Raw genomic sequence first — 15528 nt, 5'->3', positions numbered from 1 at the left:
TTATTTTATTTACAAGTACAACACTTCTGTATCTATTGTTTTAAACTGCTCAATATTATTTTCAGCCATACAAGATGAAACATGTAACCGAGAATAGCTATCACACTTGTTGTAGCATTTTGAACAAAATAATTCTGACCTTAAACAACACGATCATCCATGTCACAAATATTATTTTATATTTCAAATACAATTTTGAAAAATTCAAACTGTTCCAATTCTGCTGTAACTTCTGTAACAAACTATACATAAGTATGTCACAGAGAGATTTCAAATCGAGAAGTAAAATCCGACCAAATGCACGTAAAACCGCGTCAAACAGGGCGAACATTTCTACATAGAAAAATATTTAGTCACCGTACACAAACCACAAATATGAGAATAGTTATGGTACAGAAAAGTATATATTGGAAAACCTGTGTAAAGAAATTCAATCCGATCTGCCTGAAATATTTATACATTTGTCTGCATCGTGCAATGGATTGTTTGTGCAACAAGAAATAATAAATGATTGAATATTAGTGCGGCCAAAATGTATCGATATAAGAAATTAGATTTCTACTATTTTATGGAATGGAATTTTGTAATTTGCTTTAAGATTCAGCTCTTAAATTATTTGTTTGATTTTTAATTTTTATCACTTTATTACAAGTACATCATTAACATATATATTCTTTTTGAGAATAATATAACACTAAATAAATATATATTGTTATAACTTTTTTTTCTAAATCAATATATCTTGAGTTTCACTAATTATGTATCTACAAAATAGAATTAATTTTTAACTTTTATTTATTAACTTCCTGAAAAAATTTAAAAATGGCTGGATCGATTGCAAAAATTATAAAGCCATTCGATTTATCTAGTTGAAGACTATCGTTTGTCAGTTTTGTGCTACGAGCGGCTAAGCCGTTTCTTTGAAAATCGCAAAAAATGAAAAAAAAAATTGGCCACGTTTTAGCCCGTAATTCTGAATCGATTTCAAAAAATCAAAAATCATATTGATTGGGAATCGTGCTACTGACTAGTTTTTGGTAAAGATCACTCGACCCGTGTCCCGAGCATTTATGCGTTTTTTTAATTTATATTTTAACGATAGATATCATAGTCTTCTAGATCATACAGTCTCACAACAAGTCGTTTAATTTTAAAAATTCATCGAAGTTTGAAAAAATATGATGTCAAAATTTGAGTCAAAAGTGATGTGATAAGTCAATCAAGTCAATTAGAAATGGTTGTTGAAATTTGAAAACAAGTGAATGAACAGTCTACAAAACTTCTCTAGTTTTGTAAGAAATGTTACCATTCATCTAAATCATTAAATAATATCTAGAACCATTCTAGAACTACGTACAATATTTACATAATTATGAAAATTTTATCTAAATATCTAAATCTCATTTTTGATTAAGATTCGGTTGTTTAAGATTCTATTAAAAAACGCATGTTATAACTTTTTTTTTCTAAATCAATATATCTTGAGTTTCACTAATTATGTATCTACAAGATAGAATTAATTTTTAACTTTTATTTATTAACTTCCCGAAAAATTTTCAAAATGGCTGGATCGATTGCAAAAATTTTAAAGCCATTTTTATCTAGTTGAAGACTATCGTTTGTCAGTTTTGTGCTACGAGCGGCTAAGCCGTTTCTTTGAAAATCGCAAAAAATGAAAAAAAAAATGGCCACGTTTTAGCCCGTAATTCTGAATCGATTTCAAAAAATCAAAAACCATATTGATTGGGAATCGTGCTGCTGATTAGTTTTTAGTAAAGATCACTCGACCCGTGTCCCGAGCATTTATGCGTTTTTTTATTTTATTTTTTAACGATAGATATCATAGTCTTCTAGATCATACAGCCTCACAACAAGTCGTTTAATTTTAAAAATTCATCGAAGTTTGAAAAAATATGATGTCAAAATTTGAGTCAAAAGTGATGTGATAAGTCAATCAAGTCAATTAGAAATGGTTGTTGAAATTTGAAAACAAGTGAATGAACAGTCTACAAAACTTCTCTAGTTTTGTAAGAAATCTTACCATTCATCTAAATCATTAAATAATATCTAGAACCATTCTAGAACTACGTACAATATTTACATAATTGTGAAAATTTTATCTAAATATCTAAATCTCATTTTTGATTAAGATTCGGCTGTTTAAGATTCTATTAAAAAACGCATGTTACTACTTACCCCTATAATAAAAGGTTCCTATATTATAATATTAGCTAATATTATATGAGCTAATTTAGAATTAATTTTTCACAGTTTTCGCTACCAAAAAACAAGCATAACATAGCGTTGCCATGACAACACATATTTGTTGCGGAAAGTGTCCCATAACTGTTGTAGCAGTACTTGAAAATGCACGTTCTACATTGTTCAATATTTCTTAATTTTTATCACTTAATTGAAATAACCACTATAATAAAGAGTAGTTATGGAATCTAAATACAGTTCTAAAATTGTTTCTAATTGGACAGCTCCAGTAAATATACAAGCAATCGTTAAAAGTTTGTTCGAATTACGTTCGTGGCACGAAACGAGGTGAAAGATACCTCTGTAGTTAATTAAAATCAATTAGTTCACTACTGGAATACCTTTCTAAGTAAATGTTGTGTTACGCTTTTAATTAAACCATTATGCAAGTGACTGTTTAAAGTGAGTTTGTGGTTATTTTTCCTTTGTGCTGTTAGATTTTTAACTCGAAACGTGCATAGTCGGCAAAAGAGTTCTGTGTGTATGAGTACAGCACTCATTAAGCAACTCATTTTATTTGAACTTTCGGTTCGCTAAACTTTCCTTCATCGTAAAGTAAATATTTAATCCTGTTTATAGAATTTACTACCGCGTTTCTGGAATATTTTAATGCATTGTGTTATGTGAACATTATTTAATACTCTTTCGAACAGATAAGGGTGTATTTAGAGCGGCATCCGCGCTTTCTGGCTTAGTAACACTGTTAAGCGCATCTAAGAGAATAAGATATTACATAGTGTAAGTACTCAAAAGTTTCCACGGCATGAGGTACCACGTTTGTTCCCGACGGTTGCTTACTTTAGCATTATTATTATATAGCATACGTTACACGAAACCACTTTCCACCAGATTTTAATGTATTATCTGACGTTTTATGCATTTTTCATATAAACTTGTCGCATGCACAAAGCCCTTAGAAAAGCTCAGATCTTAAATATATTCTGCAGACTGTAAATTTTATGTAATATATTTAGTTATAAATTCAACTAGCGGTGCATGACATTATGCCTTAAGGCAATTTCTAAAACGATTCTTTTTTTAAAAAAAAGCTTTAAAATTTCTTGAAAAGTGAAAAAAATAGAATTTTGAAAATTTTGATATGTTTTTAGTTGGACTTTTGAAAATTTACTTTTTTTATTATATTTCTAAATATTTGAAAATTTTCAACTTGCTGTTTTAACGACAAAATATTGAAACGCACAAGCGTCGCGTCACAGTTTAACTGAATATTGGTACAGAACCTACAAAATTCGTACTTATTATTAAAACCTTTTGAAAATATCTGATAATTTGATGTGCATATGTCTAATAATCATTTTCGGCCATAAGGCATTTTTTTACCTTTTTCATTGGATCTTCGAAACTTCTGGACATGCCTAATCAGTTCATCCAATTCAAATTGGGCGATCCTTTCTCTCAAAAACTGAATTACCATTTTTGGCATTTTTTGCATTGTATCTTCGAAACGGTTTGAACTGCCTTTGCCAAAAACTAATCTGCACGTCTCCTTAACAACGCAAATCGAATGTTTTTTAAATTATTTAAATCGGTTCATCTGTGTTTCCGTAATCGTCGACGAATATTTGTATCCGCACACACACATACATCAATTTGCCAAAATGTTGCCAGAAACATATGAAACTATTTTTTACTATAACTTACCCTACGGGAAGTTAAAAAATGAACAAATATTAAATATGACTAACATACTTATGAACAATACCAAAAAAAAAATAATGATCGATCAATAGACAAATTAATTCTAATCAATACTAAGGTGCGTTTATCAACAGTAAAAACATTATTTAAAATAATAAAGTAGCGACCGCCATCATTGATTAAAGTTATTTTTTCTGCAAAAATGATATTTTGAATAAAAACTTTATCAAGTACTTTAAATGTGGTATCTCACTTTAACTATGATTTACTAGCGGCATTTTCTGTTTATGCAAAACTACAATTTTAAACTATTTATGCTATTGTTTATAAAAAAATTATATGAAAAATGTACAAAGTGTATAAGAAATAAAAATATTCTCTAAGTTAATTTAATGGCTTACAAGGTGTCATATCCTCTTTTAACTGCGATTCGTAGTTTTACGTGAAAACATCTATTTAACAGCATTTACTGCCATTAAACTTCTAAAGTACAGATCGTTACTTGAATTCGAACAACTAGTTCTGCAAGAGGCATCAGCCAACCTCACAGTGTTAAACCTCATTGTAACCAGACACGCCGAGAGAATTACGACTCCAGCCGAAGGATGGATACGAACACCCAGGGGCTAACTTCACGAACGAAATCTGTATGGGATGTTATTGTTTCACATGTGATCTTTAGGATTTAATTAATTTGGTTAAAACTCGTTTTAAAAGTTAAATATAAAATTTTGTAGTGCACTGAAAATTAAAATCTAAAATCACCCGTTGCTGCTAGAGGATCATTTTTATAGTGAAGGTGTGTTTTCCGTTTTGCCTTTGTCTTTAATCCCCACAAAAACTGCCAGTACGCATTACTTCGTGGGGGGAGGATCTAGAATGTTATAATTGCACTGAAATTGTATTTATTTCTCAAATGAATGAAGTCCCATTTGTTTTTTTGAATGGGACTTCACGCATTTAAGAGATAAGAGACGGTAAAATGTGTTGCACGTAACCATTTTTTTCTGCAAACTAAGGCTGGATTTTTTTAGCTCGTAAAGTTATCTTGTTCCAAATAATATTGTTTAATTTGCTACTTTTCTGGTTTATTTTATTTTCTTCATTTTGTCGTGTGCTAGAATGATTCCATAGTCCACGTCTCTGATTTGCAATGTACCACCAGTTTTTTCCACAAACCGAGACTGACTTTTCTGTCAGTAAAGTCTTCTTTTTCTTACATACTGCTTTGGCGTTTGCATTTTTTTCCCTCGTCACTCTCGTGCAGTATCCATCTTTAGTTATTTTGCTTTTCAAGTACTAGAAATGATCCACATTTTCCGGTCCCTGATTTTCCACCGATATCCTGGGAAGCACATCGCTTTTCGACACTCTCATCACTTTCGATTTGTCGATGTTAATCTCTATTTCGTATCGGTTTCCCACTTCGACGATTCTGTTTCTCCAAGTTTGTAATTCGGATATATATATATATATATATATATATATATATATATCTTGATATTGTTTATTTCGACTTAGAAACATATTGTAATAAGGTTTTTCAGCCACAAGTCAAAAAATAACAACAGAACGTTGTTAACGTCTTCTTTAATACGTTTCGAGCTATTGTGCTAGCACATCATTCAGCTAAAATACAAACAGAGTAATAAAATAAAGTATATATAGAATTTTGAAAAATAAAATCGAGTAATCGAAATATTTCAAATTCTGAAAGAGAAGAAAAGAAAATATCAAGTGGTAAAAAATTGTTCAAATATTAAAAAAAAATCAGACTTACATACATTAATTAAATTTTGATAGCTGTCAAAAATCGAAGAAGAAGAACTTCTCTTAATAACACATTGTGAATTTAAAAAAAAATAAAACAGATTCAGCAAACCTTCTTAGGTCAACATTTTGTTCAATATATAAAATAACGGGATTGTTTAAATCAAAGGTGTGTTTAAAATTTTGCATATGGTCTGAAAGCATTGTTTTGTATTGATTTTTATGTTTTGAATTATATTTATGTTGAAGCATTCTCTAAGATATATATTGTGAATATATATATATATATATATATATATATATATATATATGCAATGTTTTGAATATTTTGGACATCTGCTCAGACTAATAAGAACATTCATATTCATCATTTTATTTATTTCTAGACCATGGAAACCCTTAAGAAAATAAAATACCATAGAAACAGTCTTCTTTTATAATATTTATAATAATATATTATTATTATAGTTTACCATTTTCTAGGACCTTACATCCAATTTGACACAATTTAAAATTCCGCACCATTCTCAGAGTATTTAAATAAGTTCATGTAACGACAACTTATCCAAACTATAAACTACTATGTGTTTATTTTCATTTCACTTCCATGCAATGTTTTGCGAGTTTCGAAAAGCATTTTGTAAAAGTTTGAATGAGTTTTAAAATGCTCCTATGATGTTAACAGAAGGAACGAGATGCAATCATGCAGTAAGTTCCTGAATATCAGGTGAACTCTTAAATATCAGGATAGTTTACAATGTAACTATTTAAGTTGATGGTAATGTCTTGTCTTTAGAAAGTGTTTAAGGAAAATGTAAAAATGTTTGCGTTAGTTAAATACTAATAGTATATGTTTATAGAACCTCTTGGAATCGAATTTCATAGCTACGGTTACAAATGACGAGGATACAAAAATTAAAGGTCTTCAACATAGTTCCAAACTTCAATTTACCCGTATAGGATAGATTAATAATTTTATTATTTTTTATTAATTACAGTCTTCTTAAAAATAGATAGACATTCAGAAATTTTAATATTATATGAGTAATAACTACAAATTCTAAAAGATTACTCAGTAGCAAGCCTTGTAATTTTTGTACCTAGTGAAATTCTGCTGTTATATGAGTAAAATTACCATAGATAAGACAAACACAATAAATAGCATGTTATAACAATAATCGACGAATGAAATCAAATATAATAAATCAATAAAAAAACAAAAGCAGTTAACTATAATCAATATCCATGTGGAGACATGTTGTCAATACTCCAGTCCATCAAAGGGGACAAAATAAGAAGATGGACAAAATTTCATTTTGAGTGATACTACGTATTTTTATGCATCTCTGCTATAATTCAGCGAATAATTTATTAGTACCATGAGCCTCCATAAAATTCTGGAAAATTATGTCATCTGAAAGATTACACGTGACGAGAAATAGAGCAAAATTTTCTGATCACCAGATTGTTCTGGAATTTACTAACACTTGCTTAATTTTTAGCATTTTTATACTGAAATAAACTAACTAAAAAGATTTTCCCATTACTTTATTAATTTTTAACCTGAGTATCTAGAAAAATTTCAATTTCATGTTTCACAAAATTAAGACATCATAGTAAGAAGTTTGCTTTTGATTTGGATTTATATATAGAAGTTTATTTTTATATTATATTGAGTCGTGGCAAAATTTAAAAATGACTAGTTTAGACCTATAAATACAAATATATTCAAAATTATTACATATTTGTGTGCTTCGACTTTATTGCATATACATATGACGCACATATTTCAAATGATCAGAAAATTTAAATTTTATTGCATTGATATAGAGAATCTTACGAGCAAAATTTCATTTTCCAGAGGCAACGTGCTTTTATGTTATTTCTTCAATATATATAGAGTCGAAAGTTTAGGGCGTGATATGTATAAATAATCCATCACATAAATCATATTCAGTTGGTGTCAGTGTCTAAATAATTCGGGCTGTAATAAATAATTTATTACTCATTGTTAGTCTTAGAGGGGTTTTAGAACGAACGTGGTTCAGGTTATCAGTATTCCGTTTTATATATTATATGTGGGATAAACTGTGTATTGTAAATAATCATAATAAATATTGTTTACTTTATTACAACAAAGTTGAAAGGGGTTTTCCGTTCATTTAAAGTTAGCGCTTTGAACCGTCGGCTTTCAGCAAATATAGATGAGTTCTATTAGAACGATGGAATATATTCATTTGGAACGTATAATTTAATTAAACCTCTAAGCATAAGCCAAGTATAAAGTACACGAAAACTTGCAGAGGATTCGATTAAGATTCCGCGTATAATATTTATAATTCCAACGAAAGTGAGCCGATCTCGATTAAAGGGCGATACGCATTTCAGACGAATTTGCGTAAAGGAATTTGGAACTCGTAATTTAATTACAAGTGAGGGATTTATTACGACTATTCATTGCTGTATATGGATACTGCATGATATTGTAATAATTCTTAACTCGTTCCACTCAAAATTTAATTTAATTTTAAATATTCCACCGGCGTCGGCGTAAAGGAGTCGATGCTTAATCCTTAGCTTTAACTGCTTTAAATGTGTCACCTACGCATATATATACATATATATATATATATATATATATATATATATATATATATATATACATATATATATATATATATATAATATATATATATATATATATATATACAGAGTAAGGCGAGGCACAAAGGTCCAATTTCACTTCCAATAATTGTACTCTCTACACTAAATGAACTACATCACAACAAATAACATGTATCAAAACAGACAACTATCGAACTATGTTCAGTAAAATTCCTAGTTAACTCGTGATTATAGAAATGTTTTTTTTTAATAGTTTTCTAAAAAAAAATATCTGTTCCTATCATCTGGTCATCCCTGTGCCTGGGGAAAGAAGAGACAACCAGGGGGCAAACAAATCCATCATCTTTTTTTTTTTTAATTTTGAATGAATTTTACAAAATTATAGCCACGTTATTTACCCAATGTGAAATATAAATTTTACAAACATTTTATTGTATACAACCTTGATCTGATATTTCTAAAGAAATATTCATCCGTAGAGGTCGAATAACTATTAATTTAATTCATTTCTCATAAAAATACTTTTGTTACTTTAATTAACTTTATAAGTTAAATTAAGAATAAGTTATAAAAGTGTCTGAACATTTTGGTATACCTTAGAAAAAAATGAATATGTGTGTGTTATGTGTGTTTGGATACAAATTTTTGTCGACGATTTAGGAGAGACGGATCAACCGATTTGAATGATTCAAAAAACATCCAATTCCCATTGATAAGGAGACGTGCTGATTAGTTTATGGCGAATTCAGGTCTAGCCGTTCTAAATATATGGGACAAAAAGTACCAAATACTGTTATTCAGTTTTTAAGAGAACGGAGCGTCCGATTTGAATAAATCATAAAGCATTTTACTTGTATTAACAAGATGAAAAACTGATCAAATTTTCATAAAGGCAGATCTAGAGTTTCGGGGATCTAATGAGAAAAATAAAAAAAAATGACATTTGGCGGCCAAAAACGATCATTAGACATATGCACATCAAGTTATCAGGTATTTTATAGGGATTTTAATAATAAGTACAAACTTTGTTTACATTTATATAGGTTCTGTACCAGTATTTATCCGTTAGACAGCGATGCAGCGCCTACTCGCTCCGAAATTTTATCTCTGAAACAGCAGCTACGCGTCGAGATTGCTTTGCATAAAGTTCTAAATTTAAAAAAAAAAATCAATATATGAAAAATATAATTTTTCAAAAAGTCAACTTTTTACAAAAATGGCTGGCTATACATCTTTTTCCCTCAACTTTCAAATATTGTTATTGAAATATTCCTAACTTTACTTGTTTTTGAGATGTCACTTTCTACCCGCGGACCTTAAAGCTCAGCTCTATCCTTTATCATTACATCTAAATTCAAATCAGGTGTTATTGCAACTATATAGAGACGCCAAATAATAATCCAATATTTTCCAGTTCAAAATTTAATTTAATTTTGAATATTCTCCACCATCATTTTGCTTACGATAGTCAATCCTCAGCGTTTACTGCCAATTCTGCTCCGACGCTTTTGGTAAATAAATATACAGCACCGTGTGCAGATCACAAAGAATACATTATCATAAAATCTAAATAATTCTGATGAAAATAACATATTTTGTTTTATGTCGCATCGTTTCACTGATGGTGCAAATATCTGCATAACTCGCCGTAATTCGATTTGAATCTTTATTCCGACGATGCTTTAGGAAATGGAAATATCGATATGAAAAAGACTTGGCTTGGCTTGGCTTGGCTTTTTCACCGACTGATAATTGAATTTGTTCTTCGGGAGAATGGTTCGGTATCTTCGGGCTAGTTGTTTTCCCTGGTCCGTCGTTAGAGTTGGGCAACGGGTGGACATTCGTTATGCGCTTTTCGCTAAATTGAACATCGTTCGGTTGAATGCGCCCACTGTGTAGTGGACACTACTGTCTATTCATTCTTACATGGGAGAATTGTCCTCGTATTCATTTCACTAAGCTTGAATTGCATGTCATTTACCAGAACTGTCACAAACAATCTGTTCAAAATACATAGATAGGAAAAGAAAGATTTTGTGTATATTAATACAATTGTAACTATTGGTGCGTGGCATCGTCCCTTAAGGGGCACAACTAGTGTAACCGCCTAAAAAAAGATGATTTTTGGGAATTTATATTAAAAAAACTACTTCATCAATCATTTCAAAATTTTAGGAATATATTTATACATGTTTTAAGAATACATAGTAAAATCTTTGAAAAAAAAAATTAAATATTTTTTAAGTTATCGTCGATCTTCAAAGGCGCGACAAAATAAAGGCCCTTCACTGCTGCAGTTATTCCGGCCTTCTACGTGGATGAAATTAAAAAAAAACTCGTTAAACTTGATAATATTGTCTATAAAATGAACTACAATAAAGAAAAAAAGAAAAAATTGACAAAATGACGGCGTTTTTCAAAAAATGTTGAATTTTACCCAAAATTTTGGTCGTTTTTGGACTGCCAAAATTCGATTTTTGATCCGATCAAAAATCGATAGTTCATTTTACGGAGAACTATCTATAGAACATGTAAAAAAAATTTGATAGTGATCGGATCATTTGTTTTTGAGTAATCGCTGCAGTAATTTCGGAAAATGCCGTTTTGAGAAAAACGCGTTTGAAGTTAAAATGATCGTTATACTATATACTATATATATACTCTTTAAATGGCTGTAACTCAAAAACTATTTAAGATATCGATTTAAAATTTTGATATGTTATTTTTAATGGTATACCTATCGAAATATGGAAAAATTAAAAATTCGATTTTTTGAAAATTTCACACTAGTTGTTCCCCTTAAGAAAAACTGCTGGTATTTCTCTTACCAGAATTAAATATTCGAAGCAAAAATCAGTAGATAATCGATAAATATTGATCAATGATTAATAACAATCGTCATAAATATTTTCAAATAAATTACTATGAATACTATATATTTTATTGCTCATAGCAACGATTTTATCGCACACAACACTTAATAATGTTTACATTAACAAGAGATGCCGAATGAATTCATCTGAGGATATATATCTTACGATTAGAATAACGCATATGAAATACATACATTTTCAAACTGAATTGTAAATTTTTAATTTATATTTAAAGTATGAATCTTTGTATATTTTTGAAAATCTAGAAAAAAAAAACTGTTTGTACCATATAGGAGAACTTTAAAATTTAAAAATCTTGATACGAAACCGCGGACGCTGATCTTCAAAACGGCTGCTTTTGCCAACTAATCAGCACGTTTCCTCATCAGTAGGAATCAAATGCTTTTTGAAGATTTCAAACCGGTTGATCCGTGCGCCCAAAATCGTGGACGAAAAATTGTATCCAAACATTCATACACACATCCATTTTTTTAATGTATACCAAAATGTTCAGAAAACTTTGAAAGGCAAAGATATGCAAAAATTTTCATTTTCGATTTTTTTGCGATTACTATAACTTACCCTACAAAAAGTTAACTGAAATCATTATTCTGCTAGTTTAATAGTCCATTCTAAATTCCTGCAAATCACTAAATATTTACTATATTGCCGTCTATAAAACCAAAGTAGTTGAATTTTTACAACAGCTTATGGAACTCTTAAATTCTGATTGAACATAGCTTTTGATTAGATACCGTTCTTAATAAAAAAGTTAACACTAGAAAAAATTTCAACCTAATTATAATTACTGAATGTCTTTTAGAAACAAATTGTATACTACAAAAAACAAAAACAAAATATATTTCCCAAGTTTTAATAAATCCCCCAAAGTTAAAATATTATGTCAACCTTTAGCCGCATTTTATCAACCGTCTAAGCAGAGTGACGACAATCACTTGTTGAAAGCCGAGATTTTCCTCGACACTTGCCTTAAGAAATAACATGCCTGGGCGTCTTATTCTTTGTTATTTGATTACGTCTACAAAAATGTCAATACTCAGTGACACCGGACACTTGACAGAGGTCCTAAGAACAAGAAACCAAAAACTTTAGGAAATTCCCAACGAAGTGGATAATAGTTTTCTTAAGCTCATCCAACCCGTTTTCCTTCAACCCGATAAAATGGAATATATGTAGATAAACTATACGAAGTTAAATTATATAATGTAAAAGTTTATGTGATAGAAAACAATATATACCATCTGAATTTTATTACAAATAGATTTTTTTTAAATTGAAGGATTGATTTTGCAAAAATGTATAGTTGAAGTCAAATTCGGTATATGAAAAATCCATTTAACTTCAATCCAGTAATTGATGATTCAATAATTGAAATATGAAAACATATATCAAAATACTCGCATTTTGCTTCAAGGCAAAATGAATAATCTTCCTTTAAATGAATATTTGATTTGTATATGATCTACCTGACTAACAGTTTACGTCTTTGCCTGTTTAAGTAACTACCTGCCTACCTGTCTACCTGTAAACTTGTCAACCTATACACAGGACTATATGTCAATTGTTATACGATTTGATCGTATTTGTCTACTTGTCTACTTGTCCTCTATAACTTCTCGTAGGGTATAAAATCGAAAATAAAATTCTTTTTGCATATCTTCACGTTTTAGAAATTTCTGAACATTTGGCATACCCTAAAATAATGGATGGATGGATGTGTGTGTGTATGTATGGATACAATGTTTCGTCCACGTTTTCGGGCGCACGGATCAACCGATTTGAATGGTGCAAAAAACATTCGATTTCTATTGATAGGGAGATGGGCTTAGTAGTTTTTGGCAGAGGCAAGTCCAGCTGTTACAAAGATATGAGGCAAGGAGTGAAGAAAATAGAAATCGAGTTTTTGAGAGAACGGAGCAACCGGTTTGAATGATTCGCATTCAATTTTTAATGATGGGGAAATGTGGTGATTAGATTTTGGCAAAGATAGGTCTAGCAGTTTCGGAGATACGGTGCTAAATGTGCAAAAAATGGCAGTTTTTGAGAGAACTAAGCATTCGATTTGAATGATTCAAAGAACTTTCTGCTTGTTCGAAGAAACGATTGTTTTGGGAAAAGAAAATATCATTTTTTTTATTTTTTTATTTTCAGGAAAAAATTTTTTTTTTGAATGTCAAAAATAATTCGGATTTTCAAAATAATAATTGGGCACGGAAAGTTTTAGCAACTTGCCGCAAGGCACGATGCCATACACTACTATTTCTTATATATCTTCATTCATAATATGTTTTTAACTATGAATTTTCGAAAATGTTCAGAAGCCTTTGAAACGTGAAGATATAAAAAAAAATATTTTCGATTTTTTTGCGATTACTATAACTTACCCTACGGGAAGTTAAAAATATAATTCAGTAGAGATCTAGTAGTAAGCCAAAATCACAGTCTTTTTGCAATGAAAGAAAGAAAATAAATATATGTGTGTTTGCGTTGGTGTGTATATTAGGGTGGTCCTTTAAATGGTCATTTTCGAATTTCCTTGCTCCCAGGGGCTCAAATGGTTCCAAATTGATAAAAAAACAATTCTCTGAAAGTTTTAACTCTTAATATTAACGTTTAGATAGAGCGCAATTCAATCAAACTTCGTATGGTAAGAGCATGGAAAAAATTTTGAAAATTTAAAAAAAATGTTTTAGGTATAACTTAGCGACAAATGAATGAGTTTTATTCATTCATTTGTTCGCTAAATTACATCTAAAAAACATTTTTAAAATTTTCGAAAAATTTTCTATGCTATTTCCATACAAAACTTTGATTGAATTGCGTTCTATCTAAACGTTAATATTAAGAGCTAAAACTTTCAGAGAATTGTTTTTTATCAATTTGGAACCATTTGAGCCCCTGGGAGCAAGTAAATTCGAAAATGACCATTTTAAGGACCACCCTAGTGTACATATGTGTTTATGTATATATGTGCGTATGTGCATGTATATAATGAAATGGCATGTGTTCAATGGCAATGATAGAAAGAAGAGCGCAATAATTAATACCCTGCCGTGTCGTGATTCGGTGACACTAATCCGAAGCGTCTGTGAGCCTCGTCAATAGAACTTTCTGTCAACGGAAATCGAAAGCTCAAAGAGAGTGTGAGGCTCCGATCCGGGTTATATTCGAATGAATTAATCGAAATGAATTGCGCTCTCTGTATGAATTACTGACTGATTGACTGGTCGACTTACTGACTTGTAATTCCATGTGTTAACTCACGCACGTGAATGCCGTACACATGTCACGGTGGGGACACGGGACAAATTACTGAAAACGAACCAATGCCGCCCCCATCCAATGAGCCCCAAATCGTAGTCAATTTGTGGTTTTGAAATCCATCACTTTGTCGCCGCCCGAAATGTCCCGTCTCTTAGGGCACTGATTGTATATGCGAATCTTGGAAATACATCGCGAATGTAATTATGAGTTAAAACATTTTGTGTTCATATTTTGGGTATCTAACGTAACTGAAAAGAAAATAGGGCATAAGTTGTATTGTAAACTAGATGGTATTGGTATTTAGCCTTGAGGATCCAAGATACATGAACTTCCCAATATATGTAAATAATCGACTTAATCAATAATAAACAAATTAATTTATGAGTGATTAGAAGTATTCCGAGAGGATTTATTACACATAATTGATAACGAACGAACACGTTAACTCGGAGTATTTTCTATAAGCAAATTTTCACAAATCAATAATTTTTATAATTGAACCAGTTTTCGTAGGACGTTAATGGTTTAGTATGTTCATTAAGACCAAGTACTCTATCGTTATACCAAGTAAATCATCTAATTCTAATTTTAACAAACGTCAACAAAACTACTCATTTTCACAAACTTTAATGAATTTGTAAAATTAAACTACTTGTCGTAAGGCCGTAATATTTCAGTAAATTCTATAAGACCATGATATACATCGCCAAAGAAGGTTTAATAAAAATCAACTTAAATTTTTTTTCAACAGTTAATTACTAGAAAGCGGCTCGGTAGATTTTCACCTAAAACTAATCAGTATTATTCCCAACTAATATCTTTTGAACAGTTTTTGATTTTTTAAAATCGATTCGGTAGAATGAGCTTAAATGTGGACGAAAAGTTTCAAACACTCTTTTTCAAACTACAAAGAAACGGCTCGGCAGATCGTCTCACATTTTCTGAAATCGGTTCAGGCGTTTTTGAGCAAACGTCGATGAAAGGTCTGATTTTGACAAATGCCAAAAAACGATACCAATTTTAGCAAACTTTGACGAATTTTAAAGCTAAACGA

The sequence above is a fragment of the Ctenocephalides felis genome, unplaced genomic scaffold (assembly GCF_003426905.1).
Source record: "Ctenocephalides felis isolate EL2017-DRISC unplaced genomic scaffold, ASM342690v1 CF-g0.4_SCAFFOLD_01886, whole genome shotgun sequence".
Lineage (NCBI taxonomy): Eukaryota > Metazoa > Arthropoda > Insecta > Siphonaptera > Pulicidae > Ctenocephalides > Ctenocephalides felis.
Note: the sequence above shows the minus strand (reverse complement) of the source record.